Genomic DNA, 23,917 nt, shown 5'->3' with positions numbered 1-23,917 from the left:
TGTTTATATTGTAACCGTTTTGTAAAATACGGATTCTTGGCTGCATTTAGGATTATAATAACAAAATTGCTAGGTATTACTTTCCTGATTCTAAATTTGTTTGTATTTTAAGTTGTTTAGCTTTTTAAAACCTGAATTCCTGTTGAAAGGGGACATTAGGAAATGTAATAGCAGTCCTATATGGGAATATATTTTTATGATTTTGCATCCTATAGTAAACTGTATTCTTCCATAAACTACAAATATATGTTCAAGATAGTAATTAAGAATTGGATAATGTGTCCAAAAGATAACATTTTCTACAACGCTATTTCATAAACTACAAATAATGTACAAAGTAATTATTAAAAATTGGATAATGTTTAAATGAGATTACATTTTCTAGTCCAGAACTGTTTCATAAATTACAAATAATGTGCAAAGCAGTTATTAAGAATTGGAAAATGTTTACATGAGATTACATTTTCTAGTCCAAAGCGGTTTCATAAATTACAAATAATGTGCAAAGCAGTTATTAAAAATTAGATAATGTTTACATGAGATTACATTTTCTAGTCCAGAACTGTTTCATAAATTACAAATAATGTGCAAAGCAGTTATTAAGAATTGGAAAATGTTTACATGAGATTACATTTTCTAGTCCAAAGCGGTTTCATAAATTACAAATAATGTGCAAAGCAGATATTAAAAATTAGATAATGTTTACATGAGATTACATTTTCTAGTCCAAAGCTGTTTCATAAATTAGAAATAATGTGCAAAGCAGTTATTAAGAATTGGAAAATGTTTACATGAGATTACATTTTCTAGTCCAAAGCTGTTTCATAAATTAGAAATAATGTGCAAAGCAGTTATTAAGAATTGGAAAATGTTTACATGAGATTACATTTTCTAGTCCAAAGCGGTTTCATAAATTACAAATAATGTGCAAAGCAGTTATTAAAAATTAGATAATGTTTACATGAGATTACATTTTCTAGTCCAAAGCTGTTTGATAAATTAGAAATAATGTGCAAAGCAGTTATTAAGAATTGGAAAATGTTTACATGAGATTACATTTTCTAGTCCAAAGCGGTTTCATAAATTACAAATAATGTGCAAAGCAGTTATTAAAAATTAGATAATGTTTACATGAGATTACATTTTCTAGTCCAAAGCTGTTTCATAAATTAGAAATAATGTACAAAGCAATTATTAAGAATTGGATAATTGGATAGCAATATATATATATATATATATATATATATATATATATATATATATATATATATATATATATATATATATATATATATATATATATATATATATATATATATATATATATATATATATATATATTTCATATAATTTGTCAAAATACATACAAATTTCTACAATCTTGTATTGAAGATATTTATATGTTCAGCTTTATTGGTTGAATTTTGCTCTTTTATTTTTTCATGCACCATTTTTTTTCCTCCTCAAAAGTCTTCTTCGAGTTTTAAAAGACAATTAAGTCTTAGCCTTAATAATAATCTCCAGCCTGACTTTCATTTCGGAGAGTTTTCTAACTCTAAGATTTTAAACTTTCTATTAAGTCTATCACTTCAGAAATTCATCAGTTGAGAAGCTTCTTCGGAGGCAACCAATTATCTCGGGATCGGTAGAAAACGAGACTGAGAAAGGAGCTTTTTATCCATTTATTGGGTCTTTTCCCCTCAGAAGAAGCTTGGAATTTTTGGATCCAGTGAAATGCAATGTATTGGGCAAAATTGTGCGGATATTTTTCCCATTTATGTGCTCAAAAAGAAAAGACTCTTAGATCTAATTTTATGTGCATTATAAGTGAAATCAGGTTTTCATTTTATATTTAATTTTTAATTTAATTGAAATATCTTCGCTCAAAAAGATTGAAATTACAGAAATTTAGATGCAGTGTATTTTCTGCTTTTACACACTAAAATTGACACATTAAAAATTTGACTTGTTTATATATATAGTAATAATATTCAATTCGTCATTTATTCTGTTAATGAGAAATATTCTGTGAACTTTTTGTCCGTAAATAAACTAAATGTTTTTAAAGGTTTCCTTTTTAACGATTTTATATAAAAATGTTCGATGTCAAAACTCATTAGCTGCTAGATACTCGAAATTTGGATATAAAAACTGGAACCATTGCAACATACGGTATTGCGTGAAAAACGGTATTTGTTAGTAAATGTAGCTAATTTTCTGCACGTAATTTATATAATCAAAATGTTTTGGTAAATTTGATACATGGTATTTCTATATAACGTTGACAATATTCATCTTTTTAAATATAACTTTGTCGTATATGTTGTATAGAAAAGTATTTTGATCGTCAAAAAATTGAATTGGAGATTTTGACTATGACGTTATATATTTGACGAAATATATATGACGTTATATATTTCGTAACTATTAAACATAAATATCATGCAAGGGGTTGTCCTTTAACAGAGAGTATGCAGAGAGAAATTACAGAGAGAAATTTTTTAACAGAGAGAAATTTTTTAACAGAGAGAAATTTTTTAACAGAGAGAAATTTTTTGGATTTTCCCACTTCATTTTTGTACCGCACTGTAATTTGTTCATATGTCAGTGCAAACGATTTATTTATTTTTTCGTGTTTATTTATATATTATAAGAAATTTAATTATTAATGAATAACTTTCACATTAATTAATTTATTGTGAACGACTGTTATATTTTATCAGAATCTCATGGTTATTTCTGCTTTAAGTATATAAAGAAAAAAGAATGAAAGAGTTGTTTAAGCTATTGAATTGGAATGCAGTTGAATATATAAAGATAAACACGATGATTTATGTATTTATAATTTATAATATTATCAATGCACTGGATCATTTTCAAGCAATATAAGATGTTAAAAGCATAACAAGGAACATAAGGAATGATATTACGCACCAGTAATCTGTCAATATACTTTCCAAATTCCTTTTAAAACGAAAGATGGGGCCATTTGACTTTAGATGGTTAATTAATATCCTAACATTTCCTGATTTATAGAATTTGTATTGTCTTATTTAAGAACGTCAATTAGAATAATTACGTCTCTTTAAGGTACTTGCTTGCTGCCTCCTTCTTAGCCTAGCAATTCTAGGCAGCTGCCTTTGTCTGCCTAGTTAGAAATCCGCCTTTGACTACTCTAACTGAAGGATTTGACAAATTTTAATTCGAAAAGTGTAAATAATATCCTAATATTTCCTAGTTAACAGAATCTGTATTTTTTATGAACGAAAACTAGACCAATTACATTTTTTAATGTGCTTGCTTGCCTTCCCTTTCTTAGCTTAGAGATCCTAGGCAGCTGCCTTTATTTTCCTAATTGGAAAATCGCCTCTGACTTCTCTGACTGAAGGATTTGACCAATTATATTTGACAAAGTGTTAATAATATCTTTATTAACAGAATCTATATTTTTTATGAATGTAAATTAGATCAATTACATATAATTTTTTAAATGTGCTTGCTTGTACTCCCCCCCCCCCCCCTTTCTTACCCTAGCGGTCTTAGGCTGCTGCCTTTGCATTCCTGGTTGGAAATCCACCACTGACTTCTTCCTCCACGATGTTTCCCTTCAGATATTTGAATTTCAGATTTGCCTCTTATTTAAGATCATTAGAAAGGAAACAAAAAAAAAATATCCCACTACAAAAAAAAAAAAGGCAGTCAATTTCTAAGAGCGAAAGATCAAACTATCTTTTGAAAGATCAATAGGAATATGCGTGAGTATATCCTTACAAAAACAACAACAACAACAAAAACTTATAGCTTTTATGTGCCTATCAAGTTACCTATGAATTTCCAGTTATTGTTCTAATATCAAAAGTCGGCTTTTAGTTTTTACTTTTCTTTCATCCCCTTCCATTTAATAGTTGTTCGGGGCTGATGTCGAGCTCAAACGGTTTCACACATATTGTTTTTGAATGGATGTAGTTTATGCACATGAACTCTCATCTAAAAATCTTTATAAACACTGTATCAGATTTTCCACCTTTTTACGAAATTGCACGGTTTCAACCTTCACCAAACGATCGTTAGATAAGGACTATCTTAGTTTGTTTTTGCTTATTTTGCAAGTCGATATGCAGGAGATGGCTGTTCTGGTTATCTATGAAAAACAAGCATAAATACTTCGTTGGGAATAAATAAGGGATGGTGGAAACTGTTACTGATAACAGGTTGTATCAGTAGAATATAATTTTTTGTATATCTTAAAACTCACTCCCGATGCTGCTGGTTGTTACTCTGGTTATTATTACTTTTTTTTCTTTTTATATTGGAACATAGATACAGGAGAACATACATGAACATAGATGATCCACCCATTATATCTCGTAAAAAAATAGAGGGAGAAAAATTACCCTAAATTTTTGGTCTTCGAAAAAATTTTGCCTACAAAAATTTTCAAAATAATTTAGAAAATAAATAAAACCATTAAAATATTTAAAACTACAGACAAACGACATGTAACGGACTGTTGAGGCTTTCTTTTTTCTGTCTATTTTCATGTAATTGCAGAAAACTTCCAACATTTAACTTTGCAAACGATATTTTTAAGTTAAAGTCAGAGTGGATTTTAAAAATAAACGTCGTCTCGTGTCTTTTATAATATCAAAGAAATTTATTGCATCAGAAATTATTATATCAAAAAAGAAGTATCAGAAATTAATTTCAGAAATTCTAAATAAATTGTTGTATTCGATTTTTATTCTTTTACTAGAAAGAGCAGATTTTCATTTCCTTTCATAAGAACCTAAATCCATTTTAATATTATCTTTAAATCTTTTTCTAAATTCTAAGAAATTCTTTAGAATTATCAATCTATTTATAAAAGAAAGAAGACAATAGGAATGTTTGTATTATAGGAATATTTATTTTACAGGAATATTTATTATATCTTTTAATTAAAACATTTCATTGTTGTCAAAATATATCAATAAAAAATCAGAACTTTGTACCATTGAAAAAATTTTAATCAGCAAAAACAAGAACGCAGCTTTTTTTTTAATTTTTAACTTCCTTGTCAATAATTATTTTCACCAAAACATCTTAAATGTTATGCTCTGTCGACAGTTATTGGCATTTGTGACGATAGTTTTCAGTTTGGAAAATGCCAATAAACGTCACTGCGAATTTATTTTTCACAAATATTCTAAACAAAGTTTTTTTAATTGCTTAGTAGATTGCAGTTAGGTAAGAGATATTGTTGTAAAATGTACAGTGTTGTGAAATTTAATTCAATTTTTACTTTCTGATATATCTAGTGTAGAGGATGTGTAGTAACTGTCAAAAAATTCGAAATTGAGATTTTAATGAAATTTCACGCTTTAGACCGCCCTGAGTTCGAAAAACATATTTTGGAGATATGTGAAACACAAGTTATCTTTTCGGATACTATTAATCTCCAAAAAACTTGCAAAAGATTCATTAAAATAGCTAAATTTACGCCAAAGCTTTATTTCCTAACTATTGTATGTCAATGCATGTATTATTAATGGAAAGTAATTGTTGTATGAAAGCACTTCCACTGGTTTTATTATAAAAATATTTTTTTTAAAACTTTATCATATATTGTTTATAATTGCATTAAAATTATTTATCTGAAACTATTGGTCATGAGTTTAAATTATTGTTACTAAAATGATGAAGACAGTCTTGCTTTCCGTTGACTTTTGCCTTAGCATGATAATTATTAACGAAATCTAAACCAGAATAACTTAAAATAAAGTTCTGAAAACCGAAGGAAAAATATATAATTTTCTTTCTGAAAATGATATTATTTAGTGCACTACAGCCGCTACAATTAAAGAGAGACAAAAAAAAATTCTTTCTAAAAAGAGAAAGGGTCAATGAAACTAGAAAATAGGCAGTAAACGATTTTATTAAAATTTAAATTATATGAAAATAGTTTTCCCGGTTTTTGATTTTCGAATTTGCTTGCTTACCAAAGCAGTGAAGAAGCAAAATTTCTCCCCACAGATCAGCAAAAATAATCTTTCAAATCACCGGAAAATAATTAATTAACTATCAAGGAATAAAAATTTTCATCGTTTTTTTTATTTAAATTAGAGACAAACATTTAATTAATGACATCAAAAAATTTGAAAAGGATAAAAGAGTTAAAATATGGAGATTTTAGTTTTTAATTCCTAGATTTTGCCTGGTAAATTCATTATTTTATAATGTTTCCTTACGAAATTCAATAAATAATGTTACAGCCATATAACATGTTTTTTAAAAACATCAATTGTTTGCTCTCTTTGTTAGTGTACCCATTATTTTTCTACTGTCGTTAGAAATGAAACTATAGATAACAAAAGCATGAAATGTCCCCCAAAGCAACTCAAACTATTAAATAATAGATTTCTACAGTGAATTTTAAAATTAAATTTTCAAGTCAGCATTATAAATACTTGCGTATCAAATGCCAAGTATGTTAGATTTATTTAAATAATCGGATCATTTGGCGAAATATATAAACACTTCTTTTCGTATATACTTATTACCGTTGCAATAACGATAATGAATTTGTGTTCTATAAATTTATTTCATTCATAAACTTTTATTCGTCCCAAATTTTAAATGTTTCACCTGCGTAAAGTTTAGATATTTAATAATATTTTGAAATGTTAAATTCAGTGAAGATTTTTGTGTTCTATATATTAATGTGTAGCAATAGATAGAACATTTTGACTCTATTTGATTTTAGAAATTTGTCACTGAAAGATGATTAACCTAATTCAAAAAAATAATTTAACGAATTCTTAAAAGAGAACTACCAGAAGACAAAAAATTTAATTACAATTTGACTGTAATTAGAATATTAGAAATTGTTTGAGAAAAATAAGTAGCGAACAGTAATATATTGGAAAATAAGCATAACCATGGTATTTAGCCAATACTGTTTAGGCAAATAAGTCTTTTGATATATAAATCAAATAATTACTACAAATTTAACAGAAATAATTTCAACACAAATTCTTAATTCCCTTTCAAGTTTCGATATTCTTAAATGAATTATTTTAAACTGATGTTCTGAATTCATAAATTAAAGCAGAACGTTATTCGAAAATTTCGAAAGAGGTAAATATTTAGCTTCAGATTTAAATTGTTCATATTGCAATAATTAATGGAATTTTATTTCATAGTTGAATTAGTTATCAAAATCGAAATTTACGCAACAGATGCTTTTCAGAAAAGACGATTTAATTAAGTATTTAACAAACATGTTACATTATTGAAAAGTATTGTAACAATTATGTTTTATTTATTAATTTATCACTGTTGATTAATTTTTGATATCGATTAATTTTTAATTCAAAACTTATTTATAACTTTGAAAACCCCTTTTCAATGAGCGCCCGTTCTACTACCGAAAATGTTGCCAGATTTAGTAACTCTCGATGCACCAATCTATCGCGGTTTACAGTTAATATGCCAGCCTAAAATCTTTATCATTTTAAAGTTCTTACATTTCAGAACTGACAAATATATACCTTGTGAAAAATTTTGCTACTGTTACTGGAGTATTGAGTTGCTGCTTCAATGTTGCAGTACTACAAGTTTGAAATTATATTCTACCACTTTGTGGGAATAGCTGTTTATTAACAGTGAAGATTTAGAACATGAGTGTTTCACGTTCGAAACTCAGTTCCATCAATGAAAATGATCCGTCATTTATGTGGGTAAATGCACATTAAATCAGATATCAATTTTAAGCTTTTTCTCACAAATATCAGGAGTGGATGGTTCAAAATGTCTAAGTCTTTCTCCAAATAACTCCGCATTACCTTTGGCCTGGTGTTAATAAAGGATGTACCAGAATTAACGTAGGATTTGAATTTGCCATCATTTGCGAAATAAATTGTTGGTAACACTATTAAAAAACAATTGACAGCTGATAGTTTAGGGTTAGTAAAAATGGAACGTTACACGATAGAACAACGTGCTTTCATCGTTGAATAATATTTCGTTATTGTTATTTCGTAAATAATGAAATTTGGCAGCCACAGTTCGGAAATTGGAGAATTGGCCTCCTAGATCTCGTGATTTAACACCATTGGATTTCCTTTTATGAGGATATTTGAATTTATAGATCTATACCAACAAGCCCATAAACACGCGTGCATTAAAGGATGAAATAAATCCAGCCACATTTATGCAAAATGGTCATGGAAAATTTCGGCAAAAGAGCACGTATGTGTCAGCAAAGCCGTGGAGGCCATTGTTCCTATGTGTTATTCCATACATAACTCTATTCTGTGTACTTTACGATTAAATAAAAATACAACAATTTAAAGGGAAAAAAAACTGCGATTTTTTAAAATTTAATTCATATTTTGTGTTAACACGTTGTTCTATCGTGTAACTCTCCATTTTTACTAAACCTAAACTGTCAGCTGTCAAACGGGTTTTTAATTGTTGCCAACATTTTACTGGAAGAATGGAGATAAATTCAAATCTTGTGTTAATTTTGGAACACCCTTTAAAAATAATTTAATCGCCATCCTTATATCTGTGATCCTAGCTCCCTGTAAACTGGCATTCATATGGTAAATGTACTACATTTATTGTCTAATAAATACAGGGTGTTGTCGGGGTTTCTGTACCTCATAATTTTCGAATAAAAAATATTACGCAAAAACCGATTACGTATTCGTAAATTACAACTCAAAGAATTTTATTAATGATATTAAAAAGATTAATGAATTTGCACATGGCTGCCCTTCGTGGCTCGTAATACATCGAGACGAAATTCGATTTCCCTCCACGTGTTCTCCAGCATTTGTGGGGTAACATTTAGAATCGCAGTAACAATTCTGCTCTTCAGTTCATCAAGGGAGGGCACAGGGGTCTTGTACACAATGTTCTTGACAAACCCCCATAGAAAGAAGTCCAGCGGTGTTATATCTGGTTCTCGGTCTTCCCGCTCCCTTTCGGTGTAGAACGCTACCAGTTTCCTGAAATTGTGTTAACCAGTGTCTGATAGAATTATCCGAAGGAGGATCTTTCTTGTACGTGGTCCTGAAGCGACGTTGAGTTTTTATGACTGATTTAGTTTCGAAAAACCACAATACACACATTGCTTTTTCTTCCACGATCGCTTTTATTTATGACGTCATAATTACCCAGACTGCAAATGCGCTAAGATCGCATTGTTGCCACGTAAAATTCTTTGAGTTGTAATTTACGAATACTTAATCGGTTTTTGCGTAATATTTTTTATTCGAAAGTTATGAGGTACGGAAATCCCGACAATAATTAATGAACACCCTGTATTTCGTTATCATCCTCACCATCTAATTAGAATCCAGTTCATATTCTCTCTCAAATAGTCATCGTGTTGAGTTCAAAACAGAGCATTCATTCCAAAAAGAATTACAAACATCAGATCAATGCTCCAGGCCTAATAAAATATTCACTTATGAATATTTCATATCAAAGGATGTTTGATAAATATTTAAATGATGATGTCTCCAAAAAAATTATTTTTAAAACTTTTTAGATTAGTATCGATTTGTTGTTTAAAATTCAGCTTCTTTAAGATTTTATTTGAAAAATTATCGCTTTCGTTTCAAGATAAAAGGTAATTTTTAATCTATCCACAGTTTGAGTTCTGCAGTATAAATTCCTAATCGAATCGTTCCCTAATCCACTTAAGAATCAAGAGGATTAATGGATTGGAAAAACAATTTCAAACTCTCTTACGTAAGCCATTGTCTCAGAAGTGATTTAAAATAATGTCTGAAAGTGGATCCCGTAAGATTACCCACCATATTTATCTTTCACTTGCTGATTAGTATCGATTCCGATTAACGTGAGGAAAGATTACCTTTATTGGGGAAAAAATTGTTTTGGCTTCGTGGACGGTATTCTTGGTTCGTTGATTTAAATCAAAGAGAAGAGATAAGGGAGATAAAGGGTTAAAAGAAAGTAAAGATCCTCGAATTCTTGTGTAATTAAATAAAGTTAATTTTGGCTGTTTCGAGCTTTTTAATTTAGAAAAAATGTCTAAGACTTTATTTTATCGTTACCATGCCCTTTCTTTTTGATGATTTAATTAACAACTTAGTAAATATTCAGATGTTACTTAACGGATGGTACAGATGTTCTACATTATACTTCTTCTTGTGTACAGCCGAGTATATAGTAAGTAACATCGACAGGGTTTGTTGTGGCATTTGTTCATTATACTATTAAATATTACATCTTTAAGGAAATAATATAATTTCTCTAATGCCTACCCTCTTGATAGTTAAAATGCCCTTTATGTTGCTATGTAATATACTGCTGCTGTAATATTTTATCGATTATTTGGCTTTAAAGTACATAGAGATGATAATATGGATATAATCTCATTGAGCACAAAATGGAATATTTGGAGATAATTTGCATGAGAATTGGCTTGGTAGATTTTGGTAATAGCTCATTAATATAACCTGGACGTTTTAAAATACCTCTTGTTTTTATCGATCATTCGGCTATTTGTTTAATGGCAGGCAGTCATTACAACAGAGAGGTTGATAAGTAGTAACCACAAACTGGCTACTCTGACCCGCCGGAAGGCACATGGAAAAGTCTGAATGACCGGACCGTCGCAACAGCAACATTGGTGTGAACTATGGTTGAGTCTTAAGAGCCGTCATCGATCACGGTACAACCCATCCCTAAGGAAGTACATCCCGTCATCGATGAGAGAAGCCAGACCCCCACCTTTTTGTGCACCCACAAGGGTGGTGAGAACCAACAACCATACCGGAAACTTCTTATCACTCAATTACGAAGTGCACTCCCCCCCCATGGGACATGGTAAGTAGTAACACTTCCTCTCCTCTAAAACCACCAAGTGTTATAGCTATATTCATTGCTAATGAGAGAGACAAGAATATATTATTTCATATTAGTCACATAAGGCCTCGGCTTTTCTCGAACAAGTAAAGTTTTCTAAAATACTCTTTGAAATGGCCCCTTCATGGAATCAAAATTTAATTAAATTAATTGATGAACTGAGAATTAAGTTTTAAAAATTTTAAACCATTATCATAATAAATATAATAATTGCCAAGATAACATGAGTACACTAATTTCACCATTTTAACGCATCAGAAAGGGAGCGAATAATCGCTCTACAGAAATTCACCTTTTACAAATGAATGAATAAATGTGTTTAAAAATATGGTGAATCGATGATAATGAACCTTTTTGTGTTTAAATTTATTAACCAACTACTTTTAATAGTAATATGCTAAAGAGACTTTGTAAATTCCCTAGTCTTCCACGGGAGTTACCAAAGGATGGATGGATGGTAATTCTTAGGATTAGCCTTCCTCCTGCTGCCAGATAAGGGGGTAGGGATTACCAGTTTGGGATCAAAGCAACTGAGGAAATGTAACTACCATTATGGCTTTAAACAATGCTGATAGTTAAGTTTCAACATAGCAAGCAGTTGAGGAAGTTAAGAATATATTCTCTAAAGGCATGAGAAAATTTCTACTCATTTCGGATTTGGAAATATTCGTCTGTATCAATTCTGCCATGCATGCCAGGATTTTGAGAGTGAACCCTGTTTTAGAATGTTTTTTTTAAATGTAATTATATTGACAATGTGTCTTTACACCTCTTTAATTACCTCTTTAATAAAAAAAATGAGGAGTTTTAGTGTTTTCTATATATCATTTTTATCATTTATATTACCGGCGTCCTGGCATAGGGGTAGCGTGTCTTCCCTGTGAAGTGGGCGTCTCCGGTTCGAATTCCGGTTCGGGCATAGTTGCTCTTCATCTGTGCTCTATTTGTGAGGTGTGTGAATGTGCCCCCCTGTAGAAAGGGGTTGTGCAAGCGAATGTGTGTGAGTTTCATGAGCTAGAAGTCAGACTTCTGCCCTCGGGTGCTCAAGGCTATTTACCCTCAGAAGCTACTGCAACCCCTTTCCGTGGTAACGCGGACACGACATCATCAATTATGTTTTCTTGGATCTGTGATGAATAAATCATTTATTTTGTTTCATTTGGTACTGTAAACGAATTTTCCTGCAGTGCGCATTTTGATATCACAATCATCCGTGTGATATTTTGATTCAGAATGATCCGTCTCATAAAACTGAATGACTGGTCCCCCGAGACAGCAACACTGACGGAAGGTGTGGTTGAGTCCTAAGGATCATCATCGGCCACGGTACAACCTTTGAAAGAAGAATAAAACTGCTGTTTTACCCTTTTTTTCAAATAATCCGCTAGAATACAGCCAAATATCTAAATATATAAAAAATGCTATCATAAATACCTCTTATTACATATTGTAGAATGGCAACAAGTCACTATGCGAGGGGTTTAGACAGTTAATGAACGTTTTTACAGCTGTACTTTGTACTTAGTAATCAATGAAGTTTCAGAATATTATTAGAAATATCTGGATAGTTTTCAAAAACTTCACCTTGGGGAAGGAAGATGTAAAAGAACTCAAAAAGTAGACTTCAAAGTCTAATCGAATACGAAAATAGGCATAACTATTGCTATATAGGTAATGATTATGAATTATCTATGGAAATGGATGACCATATAACTAGTGAACTACTACTAAAAAACTAAAACTGTTAATACACAAAAAGACTAAAACTACACAATCTCACCAGAATGGGTTTTGCATTACTTAAAAGTAACGAAATGATGATTTTTTTTAAAGACCAATTTTATTTCTGTACAATGTTTGTTTTTAACAACTATTTTTAATGTACACAATTTGTAACATTTACTTTTTGAATTATGATGAAATTTAAACTTATTCATCAAAACATTTAATCGATTTCATTTGCCAATGTTAAAATTAAGATTTCAAAAAACAAATACTTTGTTAGGACATTAATTGCGAAATAAGATTTTCAGATCCATTTTTATTCCCTAGTATATACTGTTTTTGATATGCACGAGTTATAATTTGTTTTGATTTATTTAATTAAAATCATGTTTTCTATTTTATAAAATAAAAAGGTGATTTTTTTTTTCAAAATATATCCATTCGACATAGAAAAATAAAAATATCCATTCCGTATATTAAACAACCTAAAATCTCAACTGGGAAAAACAAACTGATTACCAGAAGGGGATAATATAGTGAATTTCACGACACAAGAATTATTAAACAATTATTCGCACAATTATTATTAAAAGACTATTTTTCTTATTCATAATCAATGAACATTAAAATAGCCAGCGATTTTACAGAGAAAAAGTAATAAATCCTTCAACAGAAAGTTTAAAGTCGTGTTTTTTTCGTTAGCAAGACATTAATCGTCACTATGCTAAGCTCATAACGACAATAATCAACAATTATTAATTAAATCTTGCCGATAATGTAATATCATTAAATCTTGGCGACAATGTAATATAATCTCTTATCATTAAATCTTGGCGATAATGTAATATAATCTCTTATCATTAAATCTTGGCGATAATTTAATATAAACTCTTATCATTAAATCTTGGCAACAATGTAATATAATCTCTTATCATTAAATCTTGGCGACAATGTAATATAATCTCTTATCATTAAATCTTGGCGATAATGTAATATAATCTCTTATCATTAAATCTTGGCGATAATGTAATATAAATAACAGTCAAATATTGGAGTTAAAATTTGATGCTTTAATATTGGTGGGGTGTTACCCAAAATGCATCATTAATAGATTAAATTAAAAAGATCGTCATTTAAAAAAAATTTCGAGACCAAAACTAATAGATATTTTGGTTAAAATCTCGGTTAGAATTCCCTTTCATCTCGCCAATCATGCCAACAATGCCAATTCGTCAAAGCCTAAAATCAAGATGGCAGATAATAATTGTTTTCTAGTATTGTTTATCTAGTCGATATTCTAATTGGCAATTTGGCATTGTTGGCATTCTCAGCGAAGTGAAGGAGTGTCCTAAATTTGATTTCGACCGATATTCTTCATTACAGATTTTAAACTTTGTGGAGATACATTCATAATAAACCATAGTACTTAATCAGGCATTTACAATTTTAATAGTTAATTTTTATAGAATAAATGCAAAAAACAAAACGTAATTCAGATTTCTAAGTACTACACGCACACACCACACACACTCACAACACACACATACACTATCACCACCACACACAAACACACGCACGCTAAGCACACAACACACATACTCAAACAAACAAAATTATTTAAATATAAAACCTTCTTTAACATCAAAAAAATGTATCCGCACTTTTTCACAAAAAAAATTCAATTTCCATCTCCCAAAAACCTCTTCAACCTCCTAATAAAAGCCCCACAATCAAAGATATCTGCTTTTACCTTTGCCGCTGCCACAAAAGTGCAGTACCCCACCTAAAAATATTACAATAATTCTACATATCCCCCGCTCTCTGACAAGGCTCTTTCCCTAACTAAAAAGCCCGCAATTCCTGTTCGCCGGATGGCATCCGATCTGTGCGGTGGGGTTAGGTCAAGAACGGATCCATCGATCGCTATTGGTTCTCGTTAACGGGCCAGTGCGTTCCGAAATTTCCATTTGAAGAGATTTTCAGTGCCGTCTCAGAAGTTGTCCGACTCGGATGGAGCAGACCAATTGAGTTGTTTTCCAAGCGGAAGATTGGGGGAGATAGACTGATCGGTGGTTGAGAGGTTCTCTCTCCCTTTATTGCATGCCTTCTTTTCCCGGGGAATATATTTCAGCTTTATGGAAGCAGGAGGAAAGAGATGGGTATACGTAAATCTAATTTCGGCCAATGCCAAAAAAGAAAAAGAAAAAGCTTTTATCTACGGAAAGTTATCTGGAAATGTAAATGAGTTTGGGCTTTTAGATGGGTTTTGGTTCTGAGTTGTTAAGTGGAACGATGGGAATATTCTTCGGTTTAGACTCACCTGTTGGATATCTTATATTTGTAGAAATAAAAGGTTAAATAAAGGTTTTTAATTAACCTTTTATTTTTGCAGGTTGATAATTTCATCTTTTAGTATTGATATTATTGATCTTAAGAGATATTAATGGTTAATTCCAGATGAAAATATATGACAGCAAAAAATTGTAAAACAAGAAATTTTTAACCCTCTGCACTCGGTAAAGTCATTCGATGCTTAATTATTCACCTAATACAACGATTTGTTTATTGCTCTGAAAAATAAATATACACAATTGTTCTTTGAAAAATGTATGTATATCTCATTACCATTCTGTAGGCTTTTTTGCAATCAAAATTGAAAAATAAATAAATAAAACGTCAAATGGATGCACCGTCTTGAATGGTGTATGAAAGACACCATCTGAGTACAAAGGGTTAATATGTTAAATGGTATCTCTTAAGGCATCCAACTAGATTAAAACATGAATATGGATGAAAATTCACATATTTATTTATTTTTTTGCAGTTTCCAAAAATAGAAACGTTTTGTTTTCCTGCGAATTTTTTTTTTTTGCCCCTATGTTAATGAGAAGCCAAGTATTTGCAAATTAACTCTAATGCATTTTCTGCCACCCGGGATGAAATAAAACGAAGTTAAAAATTCAAAGTGTCTTCTATGTCTTCGATCACGAGTCTGCTATATATATATATATATATATATATATATATATATATATATATATATATATATATATATATATATATATATATATATATATATATATATATATATATATATATATATATATATATATATGTAATGATATTTTAATTCTATTTTCAATTTAATTAATTTCCAAGATTTTATTTTAATTCAGTCCATAGTACCTTCTTTAAAAAATATTCTGTTATTTCGTGATCCAATTCCACTTTCGGTTTAACTAATTCCTCTTAAAACTAATGCGGCATCAGTACTACATATCAAATGAAAGTGATACTTCCTTTTCCCTTGTCAAAGGTCATCATATGTATTCCATTGGCGCATGGCCGGAAATCCTATGTTATATAACACTAGTGATCATTTGTTTCGCCCTTCTTTCTTACTTCTGCTTTTGTGTCGCACTGCGTCTGCTTGTAAATGAATTGCTGTCCCGAGATGGATATTAAAGAGAATTAAAAATACAACGTCTCATCTATGTCTTTAAACCAAAATAATGATATATATATATATATATATATATATATATATATATATATATATATAAGAAAATAAAATTAAAAGCAAAGAGAATGATAAAATTTGCTATTAAAATCCGTCAAATCCGTCTTCTAACATAAGAGGTTTTTCAATACAAAATACTATTCATTAGCTAAAAACAATTGATTTTTCTCAATCAGTAAATAAACAAAATTGTAAAAAAGCAATAGTTAAATGAATTTTGTAGAATAAAAATTAATTTAATTTATAAACATCATAAGCTATAAAATTGTGTGCTTCTGAGCTGAAGCTTTTTTTTTAATTATGAGTCGTAACTAGTATCCTAGAGAAGAACATCAAACACAGAACGTTGCCAAAATTTAAAACATAAATTTTAGAAAAAATTTTTTTCTGAGATCTACTTCTTGCATTTTGCTTTCGAATTTTTCATAAATAACTAAATACTCCGACATTTCAGAAAGCATTTAACTTTAAAAATCTCATTGAGAGTGGGCATTTTAATTCAAGATAAACAATAAGAACTCACTTCAGATATGCACATCATAAATAAAATCATCTCTAACTCAAAACCTTAGAATGTCTATTTATTGATCCCTAACTGATATCAAACGCATTTCGTTGAAATGAGGTCATGAAAAATTCAGTACTTTTCATTGTCGAAGTCTTCTGTCAGCACAGATTACCATTCATTTAGCTTTATTTTATTTCGAAGTATAATTATTTGCTTTGAAAATGAGAGTTATGAATATTTCAACTTCTCAATCTGGACGTTTAATTCATGAGCGAATTTGAATTTAGATGCATGTTTTAATAAACGGTCTATTTTAATGAATAGAGAATGTAGATATTCTTTTCATTTTCTCTAGTCATAAGGAATTGCTTTCTAACATTTTGACATCTTTTCATAAATTATATATCTTGTATTTAAAAACTGTTTTCAAATATGTTTTTTAAAAAATTATTTTATGCATTTTTAAAAATAATACTTTTGATGGTTATACAGTTTTAAGTGAAATAACTTTACTTTTAATCACAATTTTTCTAAGCATTTTAATAATATAATTTAAATATTATCTAATCTTAAATATATATATTATTTTATCTTGCATATAATATCAAAATTATAATAATTGCGAAACTGCTGAACTTTGAAATTAGATAAACAATCAGGATTTAGATTGTAAGTCCGAAAAAATATTTTAGAAATTATATCTATCAGTTAGCTGAAACTGTAACTAATACTTAGAGAGTGAGACAGAAGAACGAAAAATTTATTTTATATAGATTTAGAAAAAGGCCGCGGTGGCCTGAAAACAAAGGGTTCCAGATTCGAGACCTGATTCCACCGAAGAACCGTCGTGTAAGCGCGACTGGTTCAAACTAAATTCTTCGGGGCCAAAAGTTCTCCTGCTGGTGTGGTGCTGAAATTTGAAGAGGGGGTGCTTGCTCAGATGTAGTCCTCGTCATCTAGCAGCCGTTCAAATTTACATGGTCCGTCCCTAAATAATAATAATATTGCTCTAAAATGGGACGTTAATATAACTAAACTATGTAGATTTAGAAAGAAAAAAAATGTAGATTTGGCAAAAAAGTTAACATAATTAAAATATTAATACCGGAAAAAAAAGGCTGAATTTTTCAATGAAATATTTCCTAATATTACATAAAATATTTTCTTTACAACATAGGAAAATACAATAACATTTAACCTTTTGAGCGCAAATTTTTAATAATCTCTTCATTTTAACGCAAATGAATATATTAGTTTCTGAATATGACAAATTTGTTTGCAATTTTTTTCCAAATAATTTTTTAATCAAAGGCTGACAAACAATATCAGAAAAACCACAAAAAATTATCTTAATAAAAAATTATTTAAACTAATTTTAAATGATTAGTGAGATATATATGTCCTTTTAGAAGACAAAGGGTTATTTTTTTATTGTAAAACTCGAATATAGGACAGATATGGAATACTTAAAGATCTTTAATAGAAATTGACAAAAAAGGAAATAATGTAATAAAGAGTTTTATTTATAGGAATACAATGTATTACAATCAGACAAACTAAACTAAAGAACCATATATGTTGAAAAAGTTATAGATTTAAATGGTAGTTTACAAAATATGCACAATAAATACTATAATGCTGCTTATATGTCTATAATTACAAAAATTAAATTTTTCAACTTCCATTAGAGTAACCAACACATGCTATGTCAGCTCATTATATACAACAGAAATACTGGGCTTAATTTTCTCCTCTGATGTCCTTAAGAAAGTTTCTATCACAAAATGTATCTTCATAACTGGATTTCTACATCAGGAATGCTAATTTCACAGATTGATCTAGAACATTCTATGAGCCATGAAAACTTGCCTCTGATTCGTCTTGAAACCGTTTTTTCATTATTTCTTTCAAGGATGCTTGGTAACCACTAGATCAAGTAGAGACTGTTCAATCGTAAAGTCCTCGTTTGATTCGTCTTGAAACCTTATTATCATTATTGCTTTCAAGGATGCTTAGATTCCCCGAGATGAAACAGAGGCCGTTGAATCGTAAAGTCCTCGTTTGATTCGTCTTGAAACCATTTTATCATTATTGCTTTCAAGGATTCTTAGTTTCCCCGAGATGAAACAGAGGCCGTTGAATCGTAAAGTCCTCGTTTGATTCGTCTTGAAACCTTTTTATCATTATTGCTTTCAAGGATGCTTAGTTTCCCCGAGATGAAACAGAGGCCGTTGAATCGTAAAGTCCTCGTTTGATTCGTCTTGAAACCTTTTTATCATTATTGCTTTCAAGGATGCTTAGTTTCCCCGAGATGAAACAGAGGCCGTTGAATCGTAAAGTCCTCGTTTGATTCGTCTTGAAACCTTTTTATCATTATTGCTTTCAAGGATGCTTAGTTTCCCCGAGATGAAACAGAGGCCGTTGAATCGTAAAGTCCTCGTTTGATTCGTCTTGAAACCTTTTTATCATTATTGCTTTCAAGGATGCTTAGTTTCCCCGAGATGAAACAGAGGCCGTTGAATCGTAAAGTCCTCGTTTGATTCGTCTTGAAACCTTTTTATCATTATTGCTTTCAAGGATGCTTAGTTTCCCCGAGATGAAACAGAGGCCGTTGAATCGTAAAGTCCTCGTTTGATTCGTCTTGAAACCTTTTTATCATTATTGCTTTCAAGGATGCTTAGTTTCCCCGAGATGAAACAGAGGCCGTTGAATCGTAAAGTCCTCGTTTGATTCGTCTTGAAACCTTTTTATCATTATTGCTTTCAAGGATGCTTAGTTTCCCCGAGATGAAACAGAGGCCGTTGAATCGTAAAGTCCTCGTTTGATTCGTCTTGAAACCTTTTTATCATTATTGCTTTCAAGGATGCTTAGTTTCCCCGAGATGAAACAGAGGCCGTTGAATCGTAAAGTCCTCGTTTGATTCGTCTTGAAACCTTTTTATCATTATTGCTTTCAAGGATGCTTAGTTTCCCCGAGATGAAACAGAGGCCGTTGAATCGTAAAGTCCTCGTTTGATTCGTCTTGAAACCTTTTTATCATTATTGCTTTCAAGGATGCTTAGTTTCCCCGAGATGAAACAGAGGCCGTTGAATCGTAAAGTCCTCGTTTGATTCGTCTTGAAACCTTTTTATCATTATTGCTTTCAAGGATGCTTAGTTTCCCCGAGATGAAACAGAGGCCGTTGAATCGTAAAGTCCTCGTTTGATTCGTCTTGAAACCTTTTTATCATTATTGCTTTCAAGGATGCTTAGTTTCCCCGAGATGAAACAGAGGCCGTTGAATCGTAAAGTCCTCGTTTGATTCGTCTTGAAACCTTTTTATCATTATTGCTTTCAAGGATGCTTAGTTTCCCCGAGATGAAACAGAGGCCGTTGAATCGTAAAGTCCTCGTTTGATTCGTCTTGAAACCTTTTTATCATTATTGCTTTCAAGGATGCTTAGTTTCCCCGAGATGAAACAGAGGCCGTTGAATCGTAAAGTCCTCGTTTGATTCGTCTTGAAACCTTTTTATCATTATTGCTTTCAAGGATGCTTAGTTTCCCCGAGATAAAACAGAGGCCGTTGAATCGTAAAGTCCTCGTTTGATTCGTCTTGAAACCTTTTTATCATTATTGCTTTCAAGGATGCTTAGTTTCCCCGAGATGAAACAGAGGCCGTTGAATCGTAAAGTCCTCGTTTGATTAGCCTTAAAACTGTTTTTCCATTATTACTTTCAAGAGTGTTCAGTCCGGAGATCAAATCGAACACTGTTGAATCGTGAAGTCCTCGTTTGATTCGTCTTGAAACCTTTTTATCATTATTGCTTTCAAGGATGCTTAGTTTCCCCGAGATGAAACAGAGGCCGTTGAATCGTAAAGTCCTCGTTTGATTCGTCTTGAAACCTTTTTATCATTATTGCTTTCAAGGATGCTTAGTTTCCCCGAGATGAAACAGAGGCCGTTGAATCGTAAAGTCCTCGTTTGATTCGTCTTGAAACCTTTTTATCATTATTGCTTTCAAGGATGCTTAGTTTCCCCGAGATGAAACAGAGGCCGTTGAATCGTAAAGTCCTCGTTTGATTCGTCTTGAAACCTTTTTATCATTATTGCTTTCAAGGATGCTTAGTTTCCCCGAGATGAAACAGAGGCCGTTGAATCGTAAAGTCCTCGTTTGATTAGCCTTAAAACTGTTTTTCCATTATTACTTTCAAGAGTGTTCAGTCCGGAGATCAAATCGAACACTGTTGAATCGTGAAGTCCTCGTTTGATTCGTCTTGAAACCTTTTTATCATTATTGCTTTCAAGGATGCTTAGTTTCCCCGAGATGAAACAGAGGCCGTTGAATCGTAAAGTCCTCGTTTGATTAGCCTTAAAACTGTTTTTCCATTATTACTTTCAAGAGTGTTCAGTCCGGAGATCAAATCGAACACTGTTGAATCGTGAAGTCCTCGTTTGATTCGTCTTGAAACCTTTTTATCATTATTGCTTTCAAGGATGCTTAGTTTCCCCGAGATGAAACAGAGGCCGTTGAATCGTAAAGTCCTCGTTTGATTCGTCTTGAAACCTTTTTATCATTATTGCTTTCAAGGATGCTTAGTTTCCCCGAGATGAAACAGAGGCCGTTGAATCGTAAAGTCCTCGTTTGATTCGTCTTGAAACCTTTTTATCATTATTGCTTTCAAGGATGCTTAGTTTCCCCGAGATGAAACAGAGGCCGTTGAATCGTAAAGTCCTCGTTTGATTCGTCTTGAAACCTTTTTATCATTATTGCTTTCAAGGATGCTTAGTTTCCCCGAGATGAAACAGAGGCCGTTGAATCGTAAAGTCCTCGTTTGATTCGTCTTGAAACCTTTTTATCATTATTGCTTTCAAGGATGCTTAGTTTCCCCGAGATGAAACAGAGGCCGTTGAATCGTAAAGTCCTCGTTTGATTAGCCTTAAAACTGTTTTTCCATTATTACTTTCAAGAGTGTTCAGTCCGGAGATCAAATCGAACACTGTTGAATCGTGAAGTCCTCGTTTGATTCGTCTTGAAACCTTTTTATCATTATTGCTTTCAAGGATGCTTAGTTTCCCCGAGATGAAACAGAGGCCGTTGAATCGTAAAGTCCTCGTTTGATTCGTCTTGAAACCTTTTTATCATTATTGCTTTCAAGGATGCTTAGTTTCCCCGAGATGAAACAGAGGCCGTTGAATCGTAAAGTCCTCGTTTGATTCGTCTTGAAACCTTTTTATCATTATTGCTTTCAAGGATGCTTAGTTTCCCCGAGATGAAACAGAGGCCGTTGAATCGTAAAGTCCTCGTTTGATTCGTCTTGAAACCTTTTTATCATTATTGCTTTCAAGGATGCTTAGTTTCCCCGAGATGAAACAGAGGCCGTTGAATCGTAAAGTCCTCGTTTGATTAGCCTTAAAACTGTTTTTCCATTATTACTTTCAAGAGTGTTCAGTCCGGAGATCAAATCGAACACTGTTGAATCGTGAAGTCCTCGTTTGATTCGTCTTGAAACCTTTTTATCATTATTGCTTTCAAGGATGCTTAGTTTCCCCGAGATGAAACAGAGGCCGTTGAATCGTAAAGTCCTCGTTTGATTAGCCTTAAAACTGTTTTTCCATTATTACTTTCAAGAGTGTTCAGTCCGGAGATCAAATCGAACACTGTTGAATCGTGAAGTCCTCGTTTGATTCGTCTTGAAACCTTTTTATCATTATTGCTTTCAAGGATGCTTAGTTTCCCCGAGATGAAACAGAGGCCGTTGAATCGTAAAGTCCTCGTTTGATTAGCCTTAAAACTGTTTTTCCATTATTACTTTCAAGAGTGTTCAGTCCGGAGATCAAATCGAACACTGTTGAATCGTGAAGTCCTCGTTTGATTCGTCTTGAAACCTTTTTATCATTATTGCTTTCAAGGATGCTTAGTTTCCCCGAGATGAAACAGAGGCCGTTGAATCGTAAAGTCCTCGTTTGATTCGTCTTGAAACCTTTTTATCATTATTGCTTTCAAGGATGCTTAGTTTCCCCGAGATGAAACAGAGGCCGTTGAATCGTAAAGTCCTCGTTTGATTCGTCTTGAAACCTTTTTATCATTATTGCTTTCAAGGATGCTTAGTTTCCCCGAGATGAAACAGAGGCCGTTGAATCGTAAAGTCCTCGTTTGATTCGTCTTGAAACCTTTTTATCATTATTGCTTTCAAGGATGCTTAGTTTCCCCGAGATGAAACAGAGGCCGTTGAATCGTAAAGTCCTCGTTTGATTAGCCTTAAAACTGTTTTTCCATTATTACTTTCAAGAGTGTTCAGTCCGGAGATCAAATCGAACACTGTTGAATCGTGAAGTCCTCGTTTGATTCGTCTTGAAACCTTTTTATCATTATTGCTTTCAAGGATGCTTAGTTTCCCCGAGATGAAACAGAGGCCGTTGAATCGTAAAGTCCTCGTTTGATTAGCCTTAAAACTGTTTTTCCATTATTACTTTCAAGAGTGTTCAGTCCGGAGATCAAATCGAACACTGTTGAATCGTGAAGTCCTCGTTTGATTCGTCTTGAAACCTTTTTATCATTATTGCTTTCAAGGATGCTTAGTTTCCCCGAGATGAAACAGAGGCCGTTGAATCGTAAAGTCCTCGTTTGATTCGTCTTGAAACCTTTTTATCATTATTGCTTTCAAGGATGCTTAGTTTCCCCGAGATGAAACAGAGGCCGTTGAATCGTAAAGTCCTCGTTTGATTCGTCTTGAAACCTTTTTATCATTATTGCTTTCAAGGATGCTTAGTTTCCCCGAGATGAAACAGAGGCCGTTGAATCGTAAAGTCCTCGTTTGATTCGTCTTGAAACCTTTTTATCATTATTGCTTTCAAGGATGCTTAGTTTCCCCGAGATGAAACAGAGGCCGTTGAATCGTAAAGTCCTCGTTTGATTCGTCTTGAAACCTTTTTATCATTATTGCTTTCAAGGATGCTTAGTTTCCCCGAGATGAAACAGAGGCCGTTGAATCGTAAAGTCCTCGTTTGATTAGCCTTAAAACTGTTTTTCCATTATTACTTTCAAGAGTGTTCAGTCCGGAGATCAAATCGAACACTGTTGAATCGTGAAGTCCTCGTTTGATTCGTCTTGAAACCTTTTTATCATTATTGCTTTCAAGGATGCTTAGTTTCCCCGAGATGAAACAGAGGCCGTTGAATCGTAAAGTCCTCGTTTGATTCGTCTTGAAACCTTTTTATCATTATTGCTTTCAAGGATGCTTAGTTTCCCCGAGATGAAACAGAGGCCGTTGAATCGTAAAGTCCTCGTTTGATTCGTCTTGAAAC

This window comes from Argiope bruennichi, chromosome 9, assembly GCF_947563725.1.
Source record: "Argiope bruennichi chromosome 9, qqArgBrue1.1, whole genome shotgun sequence".
In the NCBI taxonomy this organism is placed as follows: domain Eukaryota; kingdom Metazoa; phylum Arthropoda; class Arachnida; order Araneae; family Araneidae; genus Argiope; species Argiope bruennichi.
Note: the sequence above shows the minus strand (reverse complement) of the source record.